The following is a 27,054-nucleotide window of genomic DNA, read 5'->3' on the forward strand; positions in this document are numbered from 1 at the left end:
AGTTGAGTGCGGTGGTGACTTTGATGGCCACTGGTAATGCTTGTCCACCTGGTCCTCTGGGCAGCAGGTCTTGCTGTAGCATTGCGCAGATGTCAGTCACTACCTCTCGCGAAAGTTGGAGCCGCCTTTGGCACTGCTGCTCAGACATGTTGAGATAGCTGACCCTGTATCTCCAGCGCCGACGGGCTTCCAGATGCTGGCCCCTTCTGGCCTGTGCAGCCTCAGGTGGGTGAGCAGCAGCCTAGCGCTCCTGCTGCTGCTGCTGTTGTTGGTGCTGCTGTTGTTCCTGGTTCTGCTGCTGCCGCTGCTGGTGCTCGAGCTCCTCTAATGCCCAGATGGGAAGGAAATAGATGGCTCCCATGCTTCTGGTATATGCCTCAGTTGAGGAAGCACTGAGTGAAGGTGGTGAGAGGGGTTTCCCAGGAGGTCACACTGGAGATGGTTGTCAGGCTCCAACCTTTCACAGGTGTGGTTATGCCTTCTAAAAGTTTCCCCAGACCTGAGACCACTAAGTCCTGCCACCTGCAAATCATGGCTGATCAACTCACCTCTTTAATGGTTGACCTGCAGTTGATAGTCAGCAATCCAATAGTGCTCCCACCAGGTTTCACAATCGTGTTTCCCACCAGGCGTGTTTCACTTGGGAAAAGGGTTAAAATCGCAAGGGCCTTTTAAAATAGGATTATAGAGGCCATTTAGTGCTTGTTAAGGGCCTTAACGACCAGTCCCGCCTGTTGGATGCGGGACGGAGTCGGGACCATCAGACACGCCTGAGTTAAAATTGCTTGGAGTTGGGAACCAGGCGGGGGGGGGGGTCCCGCACGCCAGTTTTTGTGATTTTAACCCCCCCACACGCCTCCAATCGTGCCTCCACAGCTCAATGAAAATCCTGCCCTAACAATCTGAAAAAAATTATACAGAGTTGTGGTTCCAATGCAGAGCCGGTACCTGGAGTTTACTATCAGTTACTGCTGTTCCCTGTAGGTGAAATCATGATGACAGAGCTCCTTTTAAGAGGCAGGGGAAAAAAGAATATTGTTACAAATTTAGTATTAACAGGCAACTGGGGTCAAAATAAACCTCAAAGGAAGTCTGATGTTTTTTGAATTTTTTGAGTGGTCTGCAGTTTTATTTTAATATTTTGTTTGTTTTTTTTAAAATCAGTTTCAAAGTGAACTCTTTCAAACAGGGAGATGTACCTGGATAGGAGGGGTTGCGGTGGCGGCGGGGGTGTGTGTGGGGGAGTGCAAGGGGAGGGGTGTTGTCAGTTGAATTTGGACCGTATGAACATTATCCACCTCACCCTATGGCTGGACTTGTCATTGTTTAACCTCACAGTCATTGTTTAACCTCACAGTAAATCTTCTAGCTGGAATTTATTTTCTGTTTAGCATTTTGATGTCTCATATAGGGTGAATGGGTTTTTCCAGTTTGTGGCTTCAACAGTCAGGAAATGTGGGTATTCATTAAGTCAATGCCAACTTCTGTTTGAAAATTAAGATTGCATGGCCAAATGTGCCACATGGTGTGCTACTGGGTCATACAACCAGGAAGGTTTCAAATTTGATCCATGGTTTGTGATCTTAGCTAGGACTGCAGAGGGTCCTTTATAGGTGGCCTCATCCCTGAGCTGGGAAAGGAGAAAAAAAACTGCTAGGCATAGAACCTCTGCTGAAAGTATGTGTGTGCCAATACTGTGCAGGAGAGATCTGACCTAGCCGTTATGGTTGCCATGGTCTGATAGCCAGATGTAAGATTGGCCATTTGGCCAAAGTATTGAAGACCTTCAAGCACTAATGGAACATAGGGACCGTGGAATGTTCAGATCTGGATAAGAACATTGACAGCCTGGCACTTGCCAAAGAAACAGTCCTGACTCTGCTTAGCTTTCACGATCCAACGAGACTGGGCTTATTCAAGGTAATAAGGGCCATAGACTAACTATACCCAACATGAGTTTCTGGGGTAGATTTAACTATAGGGTGGCCAATTGGCTAAACTGGAGGCCCGGTCTATTTTGAGGGGGTGGGTCTTATTACCATGCCGCCGGCAAGCTGCGGGTGCCAAATGGGCGCCCCACTGCCGCTCACCAGCTCCAGGCCAGCACAACATTGGGTGGCACAGAAAATAATTTTAAGCTTACCTTTTTGGTGCCTCTGCTTCTGTACCGCCCAGTTGTCCATCAAAACTGCAATTGGGATCCTATGTACGTCTTCAGACCCCAATTTGCATATTTAAAGGCCTACCACCTATTTCTATGATAGGTGAGATTTTGAGAGAAAGTTTGGAAAATATATATCGAAGGCCAAGGCAGCCAGTGCCAGGTGCACAAGTATTACACAAAGGGTTAATTTGGGTTTTTACTCTTGCGGCTTGCACAAAGCATGTTTACCTATCTCAGTAATCCTGAAACTTCTGCAGTCCGAGCATATTGCTGCCATTAACTTGTGGGCTTGATTTTAAAGTCACTGTCCATATGGCAGCTTTTAGCATAGTTTTTGCCAGGTTGGGTAGGCATGTGTGTGATGTTCAGCAGCAGGGTCTCTAGCTGAAGCTTGAAAATAATAACAACTTGCTGGAATTCCATGTCCTGGTTGAAAAATAAATTATATCCTGTATGTTGTGCACCATCACCTCCAAATTCTTCTTCGACCCCTCACAAACTCACGACCTTTACCACCTAGAAGGACAAGGGCAACAAGTGCATGGGAACACCACCCCCTCCAAATCACACACCATCCTGACTTGGAAATATATCACCATTCCTTCATCGTCGCTGGGTCAAAATCCTGGAATTCCCTCCCTAACAGCACTGTGGGAGTACCTTCACCACACGGACTGCAGCGGTTCAAGAAGGAGGCTCACAACCACCTTCTCAAGGGCAATTAGGGATGGGCAATAAATGCTGGCCTTGCCAGCGACGCCCACATCCCGTGAATGAATTTAAAAAAAAATTCCCCTCCATGTCACACACTATCCAAACGTGGACATGTATCACCATCCAAACGTGGACATGTATCACCTTTCCTTCATTATCGCTGGATCAGCATCCATAAATTCCCCTTGTGGGAGCACTGTCACCACAAGGACTACAAAAGTTCAAGCAGAAGGGCCACCACCATCTTCTCAGGGCACCTAGGGATGGACAATAAATGTGGCCTAGTCAGCGTCCCCACGTCCCAAGAACATTTTATTTTAATGCAATAATTTTATGCCTGCCCTGAGGCTTAAAAAAATAAAACAAGGACACGAGCATCAGTGCTACCAGCTTGGCCAGCTAATAGCATGTATGCATCAAGGTGCATAGTTGGCAAGTAGAATCATAGAATGATACAGCACAGAAGTAGGCCATTCGGCCCATCATGCCTCTGCCGTAGGAGCTTTGAAAGAGCTATCCAATGAATCCCACTCGTCTGCTCGTCCCCAAATGGGTGAACACATTGAGTAAAGTGATGATACGGCTATGTGCATGGTTTACCCAATTTGTCTACAATGAGGTTACCCAATTCAAGTATGAGTCATGCATATAGTGACCATGACTAATTATAATTGTATGCCCCGGATGCAATTAAACTCTTGCACAAATGTGACTATGTGGCTTGGATTTTGCGCACTGTGTTAGGTAATTGTATACCCTGAATGCTCAGCTAGCACTGGTGTGGAACTGGTACACTGAGGTTAGCGATGAATCACCACCAGCAACCTCTGTACTGCTATTGTCTTTGAAACTGCCCCATAATGCAAGCTCAGTGAAGGGGTCACGCTCATTCTGCCTTCTTTTCTGGCTCTGATTCGGAAGGTCTGCAGTAGATGATAAAAAAGATGGACTGAAAGCTAGCCTGGGGACATTATTGTTACAGTTCATGGCTTTTTTGACATCCTCTCCTTTCTCGTGCCAATGGCCTGACAATACTTTCTGTAAGTGAACTGCAAGCCTTATGATCTGAAACCTATGTGTCATTCACTACTGTACTGAGTTAGTGTAGCCTGGGGCTAATAATGACTCTATTCAGCAGTAATACCCCACACTGGAACTTGGGTTCCTGTCAATCCAGAAGGGGAATATTAAACTCTAGATCCATTTTATATAGACCAAGACCTCTGATTAAATTTTACAATTAAATGATTTACAGAAGTGAAGATATAGTCGGATAGCTACATTGCAAGTAGTAACTTAATTTACACGTGGCCGAGATGAATGAATGTACATTATTCTCCCAATCCCTTCAGGCTAACTCTTGAAATAAGTCTCTTGTATTAATATTTATGCCGTCCACTTGCAGAGTTTGATGCATCCAATCATCTATTAGCACTGCAACAGGACTGCTAACCACGAAAAGTTTCTTGCTTTATAAATTTAACATCTTTGAAGTGAGCAGAATTCCTTTGAAGAGGTAAACAGAATTTTAATTGTCTTAGTATCTTCAGAAGTAATGGGATGATGGCCTGTGATAGTCTCTCTCACCCCACATACAACAATGATACAGACTCTAATAATGCTGCTCTGAAATTAAAATATCACGCTACATTTATTCTGATAATCTAGCACTGAAATTTTAAAAGTATGAACTACCATTAATTAGCCTAAATTGGGACTCTCCCCAGTGTTCACAGGCCCACAGCTTGCATTCAGCTAACTAAACCATCCTTGAAGAGTTTCCACTGAGTTGTATCATTTGCTTTTCATGATGCACTTTGACAGTGTGGAAAACATTGTCGAGCCAACTCAGAGCACCAGTTGCCGACACAAATATTTTCTGCATGGAATCATTTTGAATGCGAGTGGAAATTATTTTGAACTTCCTCGTAATTTGAAGTGCAAGGCAATTCTAATACTCCTAACAGGGAAGGGGCAGTGAGACATAATAACAGCAGTAATGTATGCTGGAGTTGGTAAAAAGGGCATCATTTACGGGTAGGGATTAAACATAACGCTGATTGATGGAGATTGCTACTAAGGGAATTTAGGAGGTAAAGGTTAACTACTAACTGATAGAGATGTGAAGATGACTAATGTGCCTGAATTCTGGGATACTAGGATATCATGCCTATCTGGATAGGGCACTGGCTCCCTTACTCAGTCAAGGTGTTTGAAAGAATTTGTCAAACTTTTCTTTACAATCAAAGGTAAACTGATCAGTTTAAACTGCATCCGAGATTCTCAAATCATAGAAGTTTACAGCACAGGACACCATTTGGCCCATTGTGTCTGTAGCAACTCTTTGCAAGAGTAATCAAAAAGTAATCCCACTGCCCTGTTCTGCTCCAACCCCACCAGCCCCCCCCAGCCCTGTATCTTCTGCTTCATATGTTTATCTACTCTTGCCTTAAAAGATGCAATGGTCTCCGACTCAACTACTCCCTGTGGCAAAGCGTTCCACACAACTACAGGAAACTCTCGATTTACCGGCACCTAAATAACTGGAAATCTCCGTTAACCGGCAAAATTCAGGAGTAGGTTCAGGTAAGTTTTACTTCATATTAGTGGCCGTTCCTGGATCTGTGGCCGTGTAACCGGGGTTCCTGCACCTGTTGCTATGCAACAGGGACACCTGGATCTGTGGCCGTGTACGGGGCTCTCGTACCTTTTACTATACCTCTCTGTAATCCGGACTTTTTGATAAACCGGCACCATGCCGGTCCCGTCGGTGCCGGATAAAAAAGAGTTTCCTGTACGGACCATCCTAACACTATACCGCAAGGGAAATGGCCTCTTACAGAGTTCCTCTGCAGCTGCAGCAAATCTTGCTTCAATATGGATAAAAAAGTGAAAGCTGCCCCATTGTATACATAAAAAAAACTGCAGATGAAGCACAGACACTGTGATCACGCTGTCTATTTTTACACTGGCTTCAGACTGGAAAGAAACTCTGTTCTTGGCATGGTGAGTTTCTACTCCTGATGTGTTTAAATTAGAGGAAAGTGAACAGTCTCCTACTGAACCGGAGCCAAATCTGAACTGTTTTCTCCTGAGACTCAACAGCTAAGTGAAAACTTGACTCCGTTCCAGCTATCCACTTCGTTTAAAAAAAAATAAACATTTTGATAAGCCTGGATTAGTCTCTATTCCTGGTTTACACACTGTTGCCCATTCATGGTCAATGAGTGGAAAATCTAGCCTATGTTTCTTACTACTCAGTAGAATTATACCCTCATTCATACCCAGGGTAAAAATGTGTAGTGTAAGCGCTTGTTATCTGTCCAGCAATACATTTTAGATTACTTTCTCCAACATAGGCAATGTTGGACTAGCAGTCGAAACAGGATCTGATGAGAAAAAAGACAGTGAGGATGGGACATGTTCACAGATATTAATGCCAGAATAATGTAATGATTTGAAGATCTTATGCAATACCTTTCAGGCATTAGCAACTCCAATGAGCACTTACCTCAGAAATGCAGTGTTTTTGTATTTCTTTTTCAGGGTAAACACTTTTCCATAGATGTCGAGTCAATGCCTGTGATACACTGATGGGAAATTAAGTATTCTATTTATTGGACTATCTCTTGGTGCTTGAGAAAAAATCTTCTCTTATGAAGAAATACCCTATTATCCTCATTAATCAAGTATTAAGAAAGTGCTTGGCAAGCATTGGTTTGCAAACACATCACTTGATGACATAAATGGCATCCAAATGCATACATGTGATGCCATCAAGATAAAAATGGCCCAGGGCTCCTCTGTTCTCTCCTGAAACAAATAAAGGTTCGTCAAAAATAACAACAGAAAGTGCTGGAAACACTCAGCAGGTCAGGCAGCATCGAGGGGGGAGAAACAGCGTCAACGTTTTGGGTCGAACCCATCGTCAGAACGCCCCGAAACGTTGACTCTGTTTCCCTCTCCTCGATGCTGCCTGACCTGCTGAGTGTTTCCAGCACTCTCTGTTGTTATTTCCGATTTCCAGCATCCGCAGTATTTTGCTATTGTATAAAGGTTCGTCAATCCTTTTTCATGAGATAATGTCGCTTTAACCGTCATCTGAGCTTGGACATTACTGTTGCTGATATTAGCGGATGAACACTTAAAGCATACTATTTTAATGCAGGTATTAACCCATTAATTTTAATTAATTCTGCTAATTTAGCGGCCAGGGGAATGTCGTATAATCATGTTAGGTGTTCAACTGTTAATGTCAGTAGTTTCTAGGCACTAGTTTTTAAAAATGTTGTTCAGTGCATAAGAGATATTTATTTTCCTCTACAATAGGATTAGCTAGAGAAAAATAAAAAGATCTAACTGCAGTTGGTTGTAGCTTAGTGGCCAACATTACACTGCGTGTTTTGCACACCTTGATTGCAGGGACTTCAGCCTTAGAAGGCAACCTTTGCCTGCCAGGCACCTTAATGGCAGAAAAGTAATGTCCCAGAAACTGGGACTGTGCGTGTATAAAAAGGACAGGAAATTCTGACTGACTTTTCTTCAAAAAGAAGCCAAAATTGGCTCAAATTTCAAGCACTTTTGTTTGTGAATACAGCTTACTAATCATCCCAGTTCAAAGATGAGTGTATAACTTACTTCCAGATAAGTGTATAACTTACTTTCAGATAAGTGTATAACTTACTTTCCAATATCAGAAGTGTAACATCAAAAAATTACCTCAGCTTTTACCAACAATTTTGCCACATAACCCAGAAGATGAGAACTGTTTCTACCCATCCTGATGGCAATATACTAAGAGGTATCATTTCCTCTGCTTGCGAATTTTAATATAAAAATAGACATGAGTATAAATCAGTGAATAGATTTCACGCCTGCAAACAATAGGAAACAGAGGAAAATATCCCAATAAATGAAAAATGACTGGAACCTATTTCACATAAGGGTCTTACAGCAGTTCCCCCATAAAATAATTTCTAAATACGTGAGTTGCTCTCACAACACCCACCTGTGGTGTGAAGTACTATTTTTTCACCTGCAGCACTTGGGTTTTAATCTATTGCAAACAAATGGGTTGAATGGTTTATTTCCTAGTGAATGTTAAGTCTTAATAATGTTCCCAGTGAATGCAAGTGAACAGTTGCCAGTTATCATCATGAAATCTATCCAGCACTTCTAACCTCACATAGATTTCAGGTAGAAGCCAAAAGTGGTAAGACTTGCAAATTTAAAAAGAGTTGCACTATATGCAGATACTATTATGGACAAGTACTTGCATATCGATCTCCACGTGTGCAGTCTGCTTGTTAAATATTTGACACATTTTGAGTAAAACTCGGTGGAGATTGTGATCACTTTGATTACTGCTGGACCCTGTGACAATCTAATTGTCAATGTTGTTAGCCCACGAAAACATTTTACAAATGAAAGCACCTCATCCTCATCTTACAGCCTTCTGGACTCAATATTGAGTTCAACAATTTCAGACTATAACCTCTGCCTCTATTTTTTTAGGCGGCAGATGTTGATGATTCTGCCATCCCCATTTGCTACATTTAGGGCAGGATTTTCATTGAGGAGGCGTGTAGGAGGCGGGACTACAACTTTTGGGGTTGTAGTCCCGCCTCCATCGAGTTGTAGCCAACCCATGCGATCTTCACTTGATTGACCTTGTTGAGCCCGCCCAGCAGGCCAATTAAGGGCCACCCGGCAACAGGTGACATCACAGATTGACATTCATTTGTCAAGAGCTTTTGACAGATGAAATATCAGCGTTTCACAGTTTTTTAAAACGGTCAAACACTGACAATCTGTACTCTAAGTTAATTCCTTCCTCTCAGGATGATTTAGAGATCTCTCCAGAACAGAAAGCTGAATGCTGCAGATTTTGACAGCTCGCGGCCATTCTGCTTTCTGTGCCGGTGAGATGAGGGACTCCCGAGACCTGAAGGAAGGAAGGCTGTAAAGGTAAGTAAAGGTAAGTAAAACTTCTTTAAACATTTTACACACACCAAACACACTTACCTCTGCACTCATGCACCCATCACTCACCTGAACACCGGACATCTCGACCCCTCCAAGCCCTTCATCCCAACGGCCCGCCTCGCTAACTTGGCGTGGTTTGGAGCCGTCGGGAATCCCACACTTCAGCAATAAAAATAGGGATTAGGCTAAAAACTGCCTGTTAACTACTTGTTAACAGGCAGTTCATTGGCACTAATCCCCTTCCCGCCTCGGGGAGGCGGGTCCCAGCACAGGTCGGGTACCCGCCTCCTTTGAAACTGGCATGGAGGCGGGTTGGGGGCAGGATGGGTTTGTGCCCCCCGATTTCAAGATTTTAACCCCCCACACGCCTCCAATCCCGCCTCCATGGCTCAATGAAAATCCTGCCCTAAATCTCTCCTGCCTTCCACCCTATCACAGACCGTCCCTTTTGTTCTTTCCTCCCCTCCCCACTTTCCCTGCCTCTGCACCTGCTTAAAACCTGTCACATCTCTAACTATTTCCAGTTCTGACGAAGGGTCACAGACCTGAAACGTTAATGTGATTTCTCTCTGCACGGATGCTGCCTGACCTGCTGAGTGTTTCCAGCATTTTCTGTTGTTATTTCAGATTTCCAGCATCCGCAGTATTTTGCTATTGTAAAACATTTTACAACGCTTGTCATGTAATTTTAAGCAAGTCCATTCAGTCTATTGGCTCCCTTTTGGATCATACTCTGAAAGAAGCTCCTCCTGATGCGAATATGATATATTGCAGCACAATTTCTGTCATGTTAAAATTATACCTGATGATTGTAAAGTCTGTAGGTATTATAACGAATTAATACACAGACTACAAGAGTAACTTTAACAGGACTTTACTATTCGAAGGTCAGGGCGAATCTGCCCAATAAATCCTGACACAGCACTTATATACTGGTGTGGTCACCGTCGGTATTACAGTATACAGCAGCCAAGATAAAGTAGTGCCACACCTAAAATAGTTCTCTTAAAGGTGAACGGTTACATACGATAGTTCTCTTAAAGGTAGAACAGTTACATACACTACAATCCTCCCTTTTTAGCTTACAACATACTTATTCCCCATTAACAATATCATTAGAACACATATACAAATTATGTAAAACAGTTCACAGGTTCAGTCTCTCTGGAGGTCTCCTGACTCTGTCCGGATAACGCCTCGGTGGTGTAGTAGTTTTCGGCGGGGTAGTAGGTTCTTCCAGCAAGGCCGATTCAGCTTGAAGGACAGTGTCAGGATCATCTGATTCCAGTATTACCAGATCGGAGGTAGGTGCTCTGGGTATCTCTGTTTCTACATTAGCCGTGTAAGGTTGTGGAGTAGGTTGGCTCTTTGTGGATGACCCTATGATCTGGTCAACATGGCGCCTTATTATGCTGTCACCAATGTCCACTGTATACAGCAGCGGCCCTAGCCTTTTTACAATAGTTCCCGGCTGCCATTTCTCGGTACGGTAGTCCCGGGCCAAAACTTGTTGACCTGTCTGAAAAGATCTAGTTGGCCTTTCATTCATGCCCTGGAATTGCCGGTTCTCTACGTCCCTTCTGACGTTTGGCTTAATCAAATCCAGCCGGCATCTTAGTCTTCTATTGAAAAACATCATGGCGGGAGTTTGATTTGTGACCGCATGTGTTGCATTCCTGTACGCCAACAAGAAGCTATCTACCTTATGTTGTAAGTTGATGTTCTCATTACCCATGGCCTTTATGGCCTTCTTGAAGGTCTGGACAAACCTTTCAGCTAAGCCATTGGTGGCGGGATGGTATGGGGCTGACGTGTAGTGCTTGACCCCATTGCTTTTTAAAAACTTCCTGAATTCTTCGGACACAAATTGTGGTCCATTATCAGAACAGACCTGTTCCGGCAGCCCATTCCTGGCAAACATGGTCCTTAATACTGTGATGGTTTTTTCCGTGGTGGTGGAGGACATCTTTATTACCTCCGGCCACTTGGAGTGTGCATCCACTGCTATTAGAAACATTGAGTCCATAAATGGACCAGCAAAGTCGATGTGTACCCTTTGCCAAGGAGATGAGGGCCACTCCCATGGATGCAGAGGAGCTTGTGGTGGCGCGTTTTGGACCTTCTGGCATCCTAGACAACTCTTGGTTATTTCCTCGATGTCTCCATCAATACCTGGCCACCACACAAACGCTCTTGCTAGGTTCTTCATTTTCACTCCACCCAGATGCCCCTCGTGAAGTTCCTTTAACACCTTATGCTGAAGTTTGGGTGGGATCACCACTCTCGATCCACACATCAAGGTTCCTCGGCACACTGACAGCTGTTCTTTCCGTTGCGAAAATGCTGGCAGTGTTGGTTCGCCATGTGCTGGCCATCCCTCCACTGTTAGATCGTAGACCCGTGAGAGAGTCGGGTCATTTCTTGTTTCATTCTCGATCATCGAATTGGTTACTGGTAGACATTCTACTATGGATGAGTGGAACATTTCTACCGGGTCCCTTGTAGCCGCCTCTTCTACTACCGGCAATGGTAGGCGCGATAACCCATCAGCATTTCCATGCTGTTTGGAGCTTTTGTATTCAATGTCATATTGGTGTGCCCCAAGTAACACGGACCACCTCTGTAACCTTTGCGCTGTCATAGTGGAAACGGCCTTGTTAGGGTTGAATATGGACACCAACGGCTGGTGGTCTGTCAGTAATGTGAACTTCTTGCCCTGCAGGTAATGATTGAATTTCTTTACTCCCCACACAAGGCTGAGGGCCTCCCTGTCTATCTGAGCGTAATTTCGCTCCGCGGAGGTCAACGATCGGGACGCATATGCGACTGGCCTTTCCGAGCCATTTGGTAACTTGTGTGAAAGTACTGCTCCAATTCCATAAGGGGAAGCATCACAAGCTAGACGAAGAGGTAACGTTGGGTTGAAATGAACCAACACTTCCTCAGAGGTAATCAACGCCTTGCTTCTGCGAAAGGCCTTTTTACAGTCCTCGCTCCACTTCCATGGCACTTCTTTCCGTAACAGAGCATTCAGCGGATGTAGCACCGTGGATAAATTTGGCAGAAACTTGTGATAATAATTAATCAACCCCAGAAACGATCTCAACTGTGAAACGTTTTCCGGAGCGGGGGCCTTCACGACAGCTTCTATCTTGTCAGGCGACTTGTGCAGCCCCTCTTGGTCAATGACATGACTGCAGTACGAGATCCGTTTCTGGAAGAACTCACATTTCTGGCGATTAACTCGAAGGCCATATTCCTTCAACCTGGTGAGCACCAGTTTCAAATTTGTGAGGTGTTCCTCCTCGTCTTCTCCCGTAATCAGGATATCGTCCAAGTAACACTGCGTGCTTGGAACACCTTGTAAGACCTGCTCCATTGCCCTCTGCCAAATTGCTGGAGCCGAAGCTACTCCAAAAACCAGTCTATTATAACGATACAAGCCTCTGTGCGTGTTGATTGTGAGATACTGGCGCGACTCTTCCTCGACTTCCATTTGTAAGTATGCCTGTGCCAGGTCTATCTTGGTGAAGTGTTGCCCGCCAGACAATGAAGCAAAGATATCCTCAATCCGCGGAAGCGGGTATTGTACCGTGTGAAGCACCGGATTAACTGTGATCTTGAAATCTCCGCAGATGCGGACCTTCCCCAGTCCCCCTGGCTTGTTACTTGATGAAGACTTCATGACGGGAACAATGGGCGTGGCCCACTCACTCCAGTCCACCTTAGACAGTACCCCTGAACGTTCAAGCTCTTCCAGTTCTGCCTCCACAGCAGGTCGTATCGCGTAAGGTACCGATCTGGCTTTGAAAAATTTTGGGCTTGCATGTTCTGCAATCTTGATTTTTGCTTTAATGCCTCTCAGTGTTCCCAGTCCTTGCTGGAATACCTCTTTAGCTTCGTCCAATATTCTGGACAACCGTTCAGGTTTGACCTCTTCCTTCCCGGAATCTACCGTCATTATGTTTAGTGAATGCCAGTCTATCTTTATTTTCCTGATCCACTCCCGTCCCAGAAGTGGTGGACCTCCCTTGGGCAGCACATACAAGTCCATCCTTTGGTGATCTTTGTCTTTGTATCTCACCTTGACTTCTATCTTTCCGATGGGGTATACTTTGTGCCCCGTGTATGTCTGCAATGCTATCTCCGCATCCCGTAGGGGAATATGTTTGAATAACTTTTTGTAATCATGCTTATTCATGACCGTCACCGCCGATCCGGTGTCCACTTCCATCTTCACTTGGACTTTTGCAATCTGTAGTGTGATCCAGATAGTTTGTCGGTCAGCTTCTTTACTCACATTATGAATCCTCAGACTACCCAGCGCCTTGCTGTTGGAGTCTGAGTCCGAATTCTGTTCATCTGGACTCTTCCCAGTCACCTCATGTACCTTTCTGTACTTCTTCTGCGGTGACTTATTATTGTTTCTCTTCTTTCCTGACCGGCATACCTTAGCTATGTGGCCAAGCTTGCCACATTTCCTACAGTCTTGGTTTTTAACCCAGCATTGGTTCTGGTCGTGTGTTGTCTTCCCACAACGAGAACATTTCGTTGTACCCGAAGTCATTTGATCCACACTGAGTACCGTTGTCTTCCGCTGCATTTCCGCCGTGCCTCTCGCTGCGGCTTCGTGCGATGCTGCAATAAGGACAGCCTTATCAAGTGTAAGATCGTTCTCTTCGAGTAGTCGTTTTTGCGTTCCTTCCTTTGACAATCCACACACGAACTTGTCTCGCAATGCCTCTGTCAGATTTCCTCTAAACTGGCAGTATTTCGCTAGTCTACGCAGCTCGACCAAGTACTCCGCGTTGCTTTCCTCTTTTCGTTGCGTTCTCCCGTAAAATTTAGATCGTTCCGCTAACATCAGCGGTGCGGGGTTCAAGTGATCCTTCAGAACAGCAACAATATTAGCGAAGGTCTGATCCGCCGGTTTAGCTGGTGATAGAAGATGCTTCAATAACCCGTATGTCTTTGCGCCCATCGAGTTTAGCAAGGTTATAGCTTTATCATAATTTGCTATCTTATTGACCTTACAATATACCTCGAAGCGTTCTACATACGTGGCCCAATCTTCCACCTCGGAATCAAAGTTGTTGATGTTACCCTGCTTAGGCATCTTCACAATTTTTTTATTTTTTTATTATAAGAAACAATAACGAAGTTTTTCTTTAACTTTTTTAACTTTTTTTATGGCGGTTTCCCGCGCTTGTCTTCTTCCCCGCCCACTTTCAAGATGGCGGTTTCGTGCTTGTCTTCTTCCCCGCCTAACTGGCGGCTTCCCGCGTTTCTTCCTTTGGTAGGAGGGGTAAGCTTTGTCCTCGGGCGACGACCGCTGGTTTACGGGGTTTGTAGCCTGTGCGCCGGCTTCAGTTTATTCTGAAGCGTGCGCTAGAAAAGCCGATCGCGTTCCTTGTTCCCCCCCACTTCTTCTTTTCGGCAGGGGCAACCGGCACTGGGGACAACCAGTTGGCGTCGGACAGATCCAGCTCCTGGTCCTTCACGGCAGCTGCTGTAAGCCGCTGGCCAGAACCTCGCTCGGTCTCTCTCGGGCTCTGTCTCTCCCGCTCGCGCGGCTCTCGCTCGGTCTCTCTCAGGCTCTGTCTCTCCCGCTCACGCAGCTCTCCCTCAGCGGCTTTAAACGCCTCTCCCAGACCTCCCTCAGCCCGGCCCTTTTCTCCCCGGGCTGTGGCTGATTCTTCGCGGTTTATTTAGTTATTTATTTATTTATTGCCTCCGCGCCTTATGATCCCGGTCGCCGCGCCTCGTGGCCTCGGTAGCTCCCGGCCTTTTTCGCCGGTCGCGGTCTAGCTGTCTCCCGACGCCGTTGCGTCTCCCAGCCCGTTTGTACCGCGGCTTCCGTGCTCCACGCTGCCCCAGTCTCAGCGCCTCTGGGCCCGACTTCTGTCCGGCTCCTTTCCCCCCCGACCGTGGTCGAGTTCACTGCCCTTATCCTCCGTTTATTTTTTTATTTTTCCCCTTACTCACAGTCCACGTGGCCGACTTGCTTCTCTTGGCTGATCGGCTCACTCACCACCGTGGCAGAAGGGACAATCTGTGCCTGTTGCTGATGGAAGGCTTCGTGTCTGAATTCTTCCTTCTTCCTTGCTCTGCAGACTCGAGTTTTCTCTCAGCAGAACGACGATGGCGGGTGCCTCTTCTCGACGCTCGTTAACAGCTTTGGATGTATCGTTGCCGCAGGGTAAGATCGAACTCGTCGCCACTGTAAAGTCTGTAGGTATTATAACGAATTAATACACAGACTACAAGAGTAACTTTAACAGGACTTTACTATTCGAAGGTCAGGGCGAATCTGCCCAATAAATCCTGACACAGCACTTATATACTGGTGTGGTCACCGTCGGTATTACAGTATACAGCAGCCAAGATAAAGTAGTGCCACACCTAAAATAGTTCTCTTAAAGGTGAACGGTTACATACACTACAATGATGGTGATAACAAAGTCTGCTCCAATCTTTACAAAATGAAACACTTTCCCCAGCTATTTTTCCATGAGTAAACATTTGCTACCACAGTAATGGCATTTTGTTAAAAATAATCAGTTGCTAAATATCCAGTTGCCATCTTGGCTTTTTAACATTTGAAATCATAGAAGCATAGAATGATACAGCACGGAAGAAGGCCATTCGGCCCATTATGTCGGCTCTTTGAAAGAGCTATCCAAATAGTCCCACTCCCCTGCTCTTTCCTCATAGCCCTGTAATTTATTTCCCTGTAATAAGTTCAATAATATTTTGGGTATACTGGACTTTAATCTACATGGGAGTAAAAAGCCTTTCACAGTTTCACACTCAGGTTGAAAATTGCCATAAATTATATATAGATGATTTTCAGTAATAACATTTTGTATTGTTCATTTAGTCATATTTGGACATTACAAAAGAGAGGGGACTGAGTTTTGCATTAAACTAGAAAGCTTTTCTTCTACCTGTGGGACCTGAGTTTGAATCCAGTCCATGATCACAACATGAAAGGCACCTCTCTGAGGGCTGGTAGGATCTTCTACAAGCGTGGCCAGTCTAGTCCAGTTGTCTGCGTGTGTGTGTGTGTGTGTGTGTGTGTGTGTTTGAGTCCACAATACAGCTTACCAGTTAGCCTAATTCACAATTGATAGTCTTATTCGGAGAGGCCACATGGATGGTTGGTGTGCAAGTCAAAAAGTCATAAGGGTGCAGGAGGGCCTACTCTTCTGAAATTGGAATTAAGACACAAGGGAGTAGATTTGGAACTAAAAATCAGGAGAGATGTAAAACACTATTGCTCAAATTCAAAATCTACCCCACTGTATTGGAGCAGAGTAAAAGTAGATTTACAGTGTACAAAATCTGGGATTGTTTGAAGTTAACAATGTGCAAAAAGTAAAACAATACTAGAGTTTCCAGCATTAACACCCCTTATATTGATCAGCAATTTAAAAACAAATGAAAACTAGGGCTGGATTTTCCAAGCCCCGAGGAGGCGGGCATGGAGGCGGGACAGCCGGTAAACTCAGAGAATGTGGGGGCGGATGGCAAAGCCGCCCCCATCCCGCCTCCATGCCCTTTTGCCAGGAGGCGGGAAGATGTGCAGCTTTGGGTCCTGTCTCCTGGAGGTGGGAAAGGCATTTAATCCTTTTAACTGCCTGTTAACAGGTAGTTAACAGGCAGAAAAAAGGATTAGTGCCATTTTACCTTCACAGGTGAAGGCTTCCCGACCTCGGAGAACCCCGCCGGGTTGGAGGAGACGTGGAGGAGGTCTGCGACAGTCAGAGGCACCTAGAAGTAAGGTGTAGAGGTGAGTGATGGGTGCAAGTGTGGGGTGGCAAGTATGCAAGGTGAGTGATAAGTTTAAATAAGTGTGCACTTACCTTGTTTTCTTCCTACAGCCTTTAGCCGCGGTGAATCGGGAGAGCCGACATCCTGCTTGTCAATTTCACAGGCTGGCTGTTGGAACCTCTGTTCCAACAGCCATGCGAAATTTACAAATTTGAAAGGTTTGATGAGTCCTGAACACAAGGACTCATCAAACTAAGGAGAATGTCAATGTTTGACAGCTTCACAGAGCAGTCAAATGCTGACATTTCTTCTTTCAAGAAGTCTTGACAGATAGCACATCTGACGTTGACGCGATCTGTCAGTGACTTCCTCCCTAATTGGCCCGCTGAGCCCGCAGGGCGGGCTTAACAAGCGCAATCAGGGGAAAGTCCCTCTGGTTGGTCAGGCGAGGATGGAGGCGGGACATTGACACAACAAGCAGCTGTCCCGCCTCCAACTCGCCTCCATTCACAAAATCCAGCCCATAAAACTCAATGCCATTTTCTAAGGTGAAATGAATTGGTAGACAGTACACAGCCAACCTCTGGTCTTAGCTGCCAATCAGTTACCAAATCCCCAATTTGCTTAACTTTGCATCTTTCTGTTTGCATTATTTAAACATCTATGTTATGATGAAATGAATTCATCGCATTCTACTGTATATCCTGGCAAACATGTTGGGAAAATTATTCCAGGTCGGAGAGGTAATAACAAAATAAAGACATTTAAAATTAGCTTTCTAATAAGTCATTTTGCTCAACTTCAGCAGAGTAAACCTGCAGTGAGGTCTTGACCTTTCTATGTGCTGCTTGAAAAAGCTTCCAAGAATTACAATTGCATCACCAGGACACAATGACATTTTCACTGTCAAGAGTACACAATCTAACCAAACAGAACAATTTATATCTTGGTCAATGGTTTGCACTCTTATTTATTACACTGATCAAGGATTAATATATGGCACATAACAGTCAGATAGCAGTGCTGATATTAAGCCAAGATCACCATTAACAAAATTACAGTACAGCCTGTTGAATTAAATATTTAATGCATGCACTTTTATTTTGGATAAATCAAAACAATCATGCAATTATTCAATAATTATGTGTGGTTCTTAATGAGTTACTATGATTTTATAATAGACTTCATTTTAATAACACCACAATATTACTTGCCCTGATAAGACTCGACCAATCTACTTATGAACTGCACAGATTTACTTACAGCATTTGTTCAAACTTATACCCACAGCTAATTAATCGATATCGCTACTTCCACCACTAAATGCCTATAATGGTAGGACTTTTACAAACAATTCTGAATACACATACCTTATGCTTTTTAAACAAAAATGCATGTTGGACTGAAGCAATCTGAAATCCTAGTGGACATTTGCAAGCTACCAATTTAGTTCCAGACAGGTCAATTTGTATTTCCTTGGCCACATAATTGGTCCATCGTTTACTCTGCTCTCATCTTTTCTTTCCACTTAGTGGAATGCTTGCATCTCAGTTCAATATTCATTGTGGCAGGTGGATTAATGACACTTGGATGGTGTAAGAGTCATGAAAGTTTGAGAAAGTGTAAAGAAGAAAGAAAATACTTTAAAATATTGGTTAAATATTATGGTACAGTATGTATGTACATTTGTTTATTATTGATGCATATTCTAGTATAATATAGTTAATTTACCTGACTGACTTATTGTATTGAGAAACCCCCTCTTTTCTTGTTCCAATAGTATAGTCTGAGAGACCCCCTTTATTCTTGCTACAATGGCACAGTCCTTAAGCTTATCACATGATATCCAGCCATTTTTACAGTTCAAGCTCCACGAGGCTGGAAAAGGTAGAAGCTTTGAGGGCTGTGGTGCAATACAGTTTTTGACCGTGTGTGTGTTTAACATGTTTTACTTTGAAATCCTGTTTAAAATGTACTACAGTAAACAGTTAAAAGACAAAGTTACGTTTTGGAACGTTTTATTTCGACACGTGTCTACTCGTTGCTAAAAGCCTCAAAGCTCAGTGGCTGCATATTGGAAACTACGGAGCGCCACTACAGATAGTGTGTCTGGACTGTCTCAAGCTTCTTTTACACAGCTTACTACTGATGCCAGTCTCATAATGATTCATCCATCCAAGTGCTTGTTCCATGTGTGGTCCCACCAATTTACATTCATTGCATGAAGTGGCACTGGATGTTCAGTTTAAATTCTGTTAGTGCCCAAATTTTGTAACTCTGACTGGATCCACAGTTATTTCATGGATGTATCCCATAGTCCAGTTACTGACTCCTAAACTTTAACAGACATTTTCCAAAACAGTGAACAATGTCTCACTAAATGTGATACTATTATAAATTTGCAAAGACAAATCTTGTATATCCTTTTTATCCATGTCTTATGGTTAGACTCAAGTTTGTTGTACCTAATCCTATAGTCATGTTATAGTCTAGAATTATCAGCCCAATTGTTAACCATGATGTTAACTGTTTGCCAATCCCTGTACTTGTGCCCAGTTGTCTGTGACCAGGCCCATGTGATCTTTGATCTATATCACTCCCTTTCAATAACAACTTGCATTTATATAGCGCCTTTAACATAGTAAAATGTCCCAAGGCACTTCACAGGAGAGTTATCAAACAAAATTTGACAACAAGCCACATAAGGAGATATTAGGACAGGAGCTTGGTCAAGTGCCTTAAAGGAAAAGGAAAAAAGAAAGACTTGCATTTCTATAGCGCCTTTCACAACCACTGGACGTCTCAAAGCGCTTTACAGCCAATGAATTACTTTTGAAGTGCAGTCACTGGTGTAATGTAGGAAACATGGCAGCCAATGTATGCACAGCAAGCACCCACAAACAGCAATGTGATAATGACCAGATTGTGGCGGAGCCACGAAGGGACTCCGATCAATTGTATATAATTCCCTTTAATAATATGTTGGCTACAGCCTGAGTCTGTATCTTTGTTTTCACTGTTTACATGTACAGAGCGCGATCACTTTAATAGCACGGGTAAACGCGATGACGTCACGCCGTTCATCACGTGATCCCCCACCGGCGGGAAAAACATGATGACGTCATGACGTCAGCCACAGGACCGGCCAAGCAGTCCTCGTGGAGCCTCCGAACTGACTAGACCTATATTCGATGTTCTCCTGTAATTATCCGTTAAACTGTGTTAGTTTTCATTAAACCTCGTTTATTTGATCGCCTGAGTGGACCTCAGTCTTTTGATAGGAACTAGACATTCCTACAAGATAATGGCCTAGAAATTAGGTTTGCCTCCGCCAGGGCTTTTGCGCCCGAAATTTTGCACCCGCGATAATTGCCGCTGCGCCCGCCAAAAATTCAGCTGCCCCGCGCCCAGACGGCTGCGGGCGCTAATGGAGGGTTTCAGCGCCTCGCTATGGGCGCTGAATGCAGGTTTGCGGCGCTAATCCCCCGCTGCGGCACCCGATGCGGTGCGGCAGGCTGGGGTACTGCAGGCCTCCTCCTTCTGTTAAGGAGGAGCTGCCTGCAGCCGACCGCTGACCGGTCGATTCGCCCGACAAATGAGCCCGGCACCTCGGAGAAGTGCCGGGCTCGCGGGCCACACACATCAGTGCCATGGGGGGGTGGTGGAGGAGTCCGGGGAGGGAGGTGCGGGCAGGTGGCCGCCGGGAAAGCGGCCGGCCGCCGCTCCACCTTAATGCGCCGGTGCTACGTGCTGCAACATCCCGTTGAACAATCGTTGGTTGCGGCTGCCACGGGCGAGGCGGCCGCAACTGAATTTGGGCGTCCGGCCACGTTACCACGGCAACCGGGATGCTGCGCACACCGATGATGTCATCGGTGCCAGTGCAGTGCTACCGGCTAACGCCAATGGTAGGGCCCAACGCAATTTCGATCGCGGCTATAATTCCGGCGCAAGGCCCTCTAACGCCTCTAATTGGGCGCTAACCCCACCGAATTTCTAGGCCAATCTGTTTTTAGTGATGTTGAAGGAGGAGAGAAAGTTAGATAGGCGGAGAGGTTTAAGGAGGGAATTCCAGAGCCTGGGGGCCTAGGCAGCTTCGAGGCACGGCCGCCAATGTTGGAGCAATGAAAACCGGGGCTGGCAAGAGGCCAGAATTGGAGGATCACAGAGAACACGGAGGGTTGTAGGGCTGGAGGAGGTTACAGAGATAGGGATGGGCGAGGCCATGGAGGGATGTGAAAGCAAGGATGATCGTTTTAAAATTGAGGAATTGCCATAATATTTTCCACATTTTCAATGGATTATATTTGCCGGGGATTTCCTCTGGGGTTCACAGAATCACAGAATCTACAGTGCAGATAGAGGCCATTTCGGCCCATCGAGCCTGCACTGACACATATCCCACCCTATCCCCGTAACCCCACGTATTTAATCCCCTAACACTAAGGGTCAATTTATCATAGCCAAATCAACCTAACCCGCATATCTTTGGACTGTGGGAGGAAACCGGAGCACCCGGAGAAAACCCACGCAGACACAGGGAGAATGTGCAAACTCCACACAGAATCGTCGGAAACCCTATTTACGGGGTTTATCCAGGGTTCTGAATACAAGTATGGAAGAAGGTGTCAGATTTGATGAGAACTGTGACGGTAAGACAACCCAAATTGCCCAATACTAAGTAGCTGGGCCCAGTATGCATGCCACTACCTGTTTCCTCTCGATCTGTTACACATGTGCTGTGGCCCCATGCAAAGCACTCAGACAACAGACCAGCACCTTCAATGCTTAACGTGCAAGGCCACACCAGGGTAGTTCTCCAAACTTCAGTGTACCACTCTCACTGTTGTCACATTCACTTCTTCAAAGGCCCTCACATCAAACACTCTTGCGACATTACAAAGCCGCACGATGCTTTGTCATTGGCCCATGCACACACGCTTGGATATCACTGTACATGATCTTCTTACTTACAACCTCTCAGCACTGCTTTTTGTTTGCAGGCCAATATGGCTCACAACAGCAGGGAGTGAACCTGAGGAGGGCACCAGCGAAGGGCCCATTAATCTTACACCAATAATACCACTTTATACTGGGCATAATTGTACACAAAAATGCATTGGCCGTCTGGCACAATGTGGCCATAATTGGCACAATATGGCTCAATATGGCCATAACACAAACTGGCACAATACGGCCCAATATGGCCATAACACAAACTGGCACAATATGGCCCAATATGGCCATAACACAAACTGGCCCAATATGGCCATAACACAAACTGGCACAATATGGCCATAACACAAACTGGCACAATATGGCCCAATATGGCCATAACACAAACTGGCACAATATGGCCATAACACAAACTGGCACAATATGGCCCAATATGGCCATAACACAAACTGGCACAATATGGCCATAACACAAACTGGCCCAATATGGCCATAACACAAACTGGCACAATATGGCCCAATATGGCCATAACACAAACTGGCCCAATATGGCCATAACACAAACTGGCCCAATATGGCCATAACACAAACTGGCCCAATATGTCCCAATATGGCCATAACACCATAATTGTGACAGAAGTGCAGCAGAAGACCTGAGAAGTGGCCAGGACCTGGCCTATCCAGGCCCACCCGCCACTGTTAGTTTCCAGGCAGCCTTGTGTGGGTGGATCCTCCATTGGCCCCAAACATAATTCCCCGCATCAGAGGGACCAGGGTGGGTGGAGTCTCCCAGGCCAGGAGTTTCCTCAGCCTGTCAAGAGGCAGGGTGTTTATGTCAGGTACACCCCGTGAGAAGAGGCATAGTTAACTTCCCCAATAGAAGTGGGGGCCCACCTTGGGAGTCCACGCCAGGCCACCCACTGGCCCAATGCTAATTAGGTGCCCTCGCCCTGATCCTGCAGAGTCTAGTGAGATCAGCGCTGGAAGGCGCCAATGGGTGTGATTGGAGGAAGTGCTGGGATCACTAGTCTGACAAACCAGTCTAAGGATAAGGGGTAAGCCATTTAGGACTGAGATGAGGAGGAATTTCTTCACCCAGAGAGTGGTGAACCTGTGGAATTCTCTACCACAGAAGGCAGATGAGGCCAAATCATTAAATATATTCAAGAAGGAGTTAAATATATTTCTTTAGGCTAAAGGGATCAAGGGATATAATAATAATAATAATAATAATTCAACTTTATTGTCATTGTACAATGCACAAGTACATGAACAACGAAATGTGATCTTGCAAGCTCCCATGAGTCCAGTACAAATAACATTAACATTAACGTAAATAGCACCGTCCTGGGAGAAGCAAAGCCGCTGCGTCTGTGCGCGCCGCCATTCCATTTCCACTATTCCTCCTGTCTGACAATCTTCAGCCCAATGCCCGGGCCTGCTCACCAGCCGCCCCTCCCGGGGCTCCTTCCGTGACCTTCTCACCAACTGCCCCTCCTCAGGGCTCCTTTTGTGACCTTCTGCACCTGGTCTTCCCTGGTGGTCACCCCTCCAGGTACTAACCAGGCCTGGCTCTGACTTAGCTTCCAAGCCTTTGCCAGTGACCCTGTCCCTAGTCCCAGGAACAAGGGGGAGAAAGCACGGGCAGGGTACTGAGTTTGGATGATCAGCCATGATCTCATTAAATGGCGGAACAGGCTCGAGGGGCCGAATGGCCTACCCCTGCTCCTATCTTCTATGTTTCTATGTTTCTATGTTACAGGGCCAATTGGCTACAAGTGCATAGAAGAAGTGGGGCAAGGTGAAGCTGGAGGCCTCCTCCCAGCTAACACTTGTTTATGTCCTTCACTCCCGACTCTCTCACTTGCTCATAATCATAATCATAATCAACTTTATTGTCATTGTTAGTGCACAAGTGCAGTACAACAAAATGTAGGCTTGCGGCTCCCGAGAGTGTACATTTAGATTAAGACATTTAAACATTCAACATTCATTTGGCTTGTAATACATTAACATAAACATAACCATAATAAAGTGCATTGGCAGATGTGCAGGCTTTAGAGTTTATTTGTGGAGTTCAGTAGGATGACAGGCACACACTCAAGCACTAATCTAATAAAGTGGCGCCAAAAGAAACTGCAAGTTAAACCCCACCAACAATAAGCTTAAACTGCAGGCTCAGAAATTATAAATCCAAAATGTTACTGCAGCTTTAAATCTTCATTGCTTTCAGAAGAGAACCTAGCAACTCTGAACACCTGTTTTACATGGGCATGATGAAGCCACATTGCATTCCCGGTATGAAATATGGAAAATTGTGTGTGTGTAGGAATGGCTAGATTCCTAACTAAAGGACTGAGGTCGAGTCAGTCTATCAAACAAACGATGTTTAATACTATTGAAGAGAGTTTAACACGAAAACACAGGAGAACTAAATTACAGGTCTATACCCTTTGCTAGCTCCACGAGGACTGGCTAGGGCCGCTCCTCAGCCTGACGTCATGACGTTTTCCTGCCGCTGGAGGATCACGTGATCAACGTGATGACGTCACGCTATGTACATGCAATAATATGAACAAAGATACAGATTCATTCTGTAGCTAATAATTTGTTAAAGATAATTATGTACATTAGATCAGAGTCCCCTGGTGGCTCTGCCACATGCGCCCCCCCAGAATTGTCCTTAACAGTAAAAGTCAATCGACTAGGAGGTCTGACAAGCCTGTCAGAGTGACTCCTGTATTCTTGGAGTGGACGTTGTTGAACAGCGGGTGGGCTGGCGGATGGAAACCTTCGGTCTGGCGTGGATGCAGCAGGAGGTCGACCACGTCGTGGTGGCTGTGCGGTCTCTACTGGCCGGTCGATGTCTAGGTGTGCCGGTTTGAGATGGTCAATGGCTATGTGGTTGGGTTTACCACCGATGTCTACAGAGAAATTCTTGTCGCCTGTCTCCAGTACGCGAAAAGGGCCTGTGTAAGGGGCCTTGAGCGGATCCCTATGGGCATCATGACGAATGAATACAAATTCAGCATTCTTTAGCTCCGCTGGTACGTGTGAAGATGGAAGGCCGTGATGCGAAGTTGGGATAGGCGCAAAAGCCTTGGCTGTTTCCCGGTGGTTGCTGAGTTGGTCGGCTGCGGACCACGGCTCAGTTGGAAGCGGCAGGAAATCTCCCGGTACGCGGAGTGGCTGGCCGTATACGAGCTCCACGGCGGACGATTGCAGGTCCTCCTTGGGTGCCATGCAAAGACCCAACATGACCCACGGAAGCTTATCCACCCATCCGGCGCCTTGGAGGCTGGCCCTCAGCGATGCCTTTAACGATCTGTGGAAACGTTTGCACAAACCGTTGGTCTGCGGGTGATAGGCTGTGGTGCGGTGAAGCTTGGTGCCGAGACCCTGGGCCACAGCGTTCCATAGCTCGGAAGAGAACTGTGGACCGCGGTCTGAAGAAATGTCCGCCGGAACGCCGAAACATGCGACCCACGAGGAGAGGAATGCTCTGGCGACATCAACGGACGTAGTAGACGCCAAAGGAACTGCCTCTGGCCATCTAGTAGTACGATCAACCATGGTGAGGATGTGTGTGAACCCCTGTGATGGTGGAAGTGGCCCAACGAGGTCCACATTGACATGGTCGAATCGATGTTCTGGTACTGCGAATGTGGCTAATGGGGCCTTGACGTGACGTTGCACCTTAGACTTTTGACAGACGACGCAGGTGTTAGCCCAGTCGCGGATATCCTTACGCATTCCTCTCCAGATGAACTTAGCCGACATTAATTTTTGAGATGCCTTCACGCCAGGATGCGAAAGCCCATGTATGGCGTCAAAAACTTTGCAGCGCCAGGCAACTGGAACGATCGGGCGGGGATCTCCCATGGAAACATCGCAGAGTAACGAGGTGCCTGCAGCGTGGAATTGCACATCGGTCGGTTGGAGGCTAGAGGTGTCAGTGCGATACGCCTGTGTTTCATGGTCGGCTGCCTGATCGGTAGCCATGAGGGCATAATTGATGCCCAGCTGGACCGCCCGTATGGTCGCGCGAGAAAGGCAATCAGCTACCAAGTTGTCCTTGCCAGCTATGTGTTGGATGTCTGTCGTGAATTCTGAAATGAAAGTTAGCTGTTGCTGCTGTCGAGCCGACCACGGTTCGGCGGTCTTGGCCATGGCGAAGGTCAGTGGTTTGTGATCTACAAACGCAGTGAAGGGACGTCCTTCTAACAAAAAACGGAAATGGCGGATAGCCAGGAACAGCGCCAGCAACTCCCGGTCGAAAGTGCTGTATTTGCGTTCATTGCGCCGGAGTTGGCAGCTGAAAAACGCCAGTGGTTGCCACGTCCCGTTGACCCACTGTTCCTGTATGGCACCTATGGCATAGTCGGAAGCGTCGGTGGTAAGGGCGATGGTGGCACCTGGCAGAGGGTGCGCCAACATAGTTGCATCGGCTAGAACGGTTTTTGTGTTGTCGAAAGCGTTGTTCATTTTGACCGTCCAGGCTACTGTATCCTTTCCAGCCTTGCCTTTGAGGGCCTCGTAGAGGGGCTGCATGAGTTGTGCTGCCTTAGGTACAAAGCGGTGGTAGAAATTCACCATGCCCAGGAATTCTTGAAGAGCCTTGGTGGACTGCGGCCTTGGGAATGCCGAAATTGCTTCGACCTTTGACTGCAGCGGAATTGCACCCTCCGAAGTAATGCGGTGGCCCAAGAAGTCAATCTGCTATAGGCCGAACTGACACTTGGCCGGGTTGATTATGAGGCCATGTTGGCTGAGGCGCCGAAAGAGGGTGCGTAGATGGCAGACGTGTTCCTCTTTGGTAGAGCTGGCTATCAGTATGTCGTCGAGGTAGACAAATAAAAACCTAAGATCCCGCAGGACCGAGTCCATTAGTCGCTGAAAAGCCTGTGCAGCATTCTTGAGCCCAAATGGCATCCGTAGAAACTCGAACAGTCCAAAGGGAGTGTTGACTGCAGTTTTCTGGACGTCCTACGGGTGTACGGGAACTTGGTGGTAGCCACGGACGAGGTTGACCTTGGAGAAGATTGAGTTTCCCGCCAAATGGGCGGAGAAATCCTGAATATGCGGGATCGGGTACCGATCGGGAGTAGTGGCGTCATTAAGGCGTCGGTAGTCCCCGCATGGCCGCCATCCGCCGCCGGGCTTCGGGACGATGTGGAGAGGCGAGGACCAGGGACTATTCGACCGGCGAATAATCCCCAGCCATTCCATTGTGGCAAACTCTGCCTTCGCAGCCGCGAGCTTGCCGGGTTCCAGGCGCCGAGCTCGTGCGTAAACTGGAGAGCTAGTCGTAGTAATGTAGTGTTCGCCACCATGCTTAGTGGCCGAAGAGGAGAAAGTGGGCTTGGTCAGCTCCGGGAATTCACCTAATAGGCGAGTGAACTCGTCCGGTGAGGGCAATGCGCAGGAGACAGTGTGCGATGTTGCGGAACTGCGGAAGCAAGG

This window comes from Somniosus microcephalus, chromosome 21 (assembly GCF_052327205.1).
Source record: "Somniosus microcephalus isolate GS21.2 chromosome 21, FLI_Smic_1.0, whole genome shotgun sequence".
Lineage (NCBI taxonomy): Eukaryota > Metazoa > Chordata > Chondrichthyes > Squaliformes > Somniosidae > Somniosus > Somniosus microcephalus.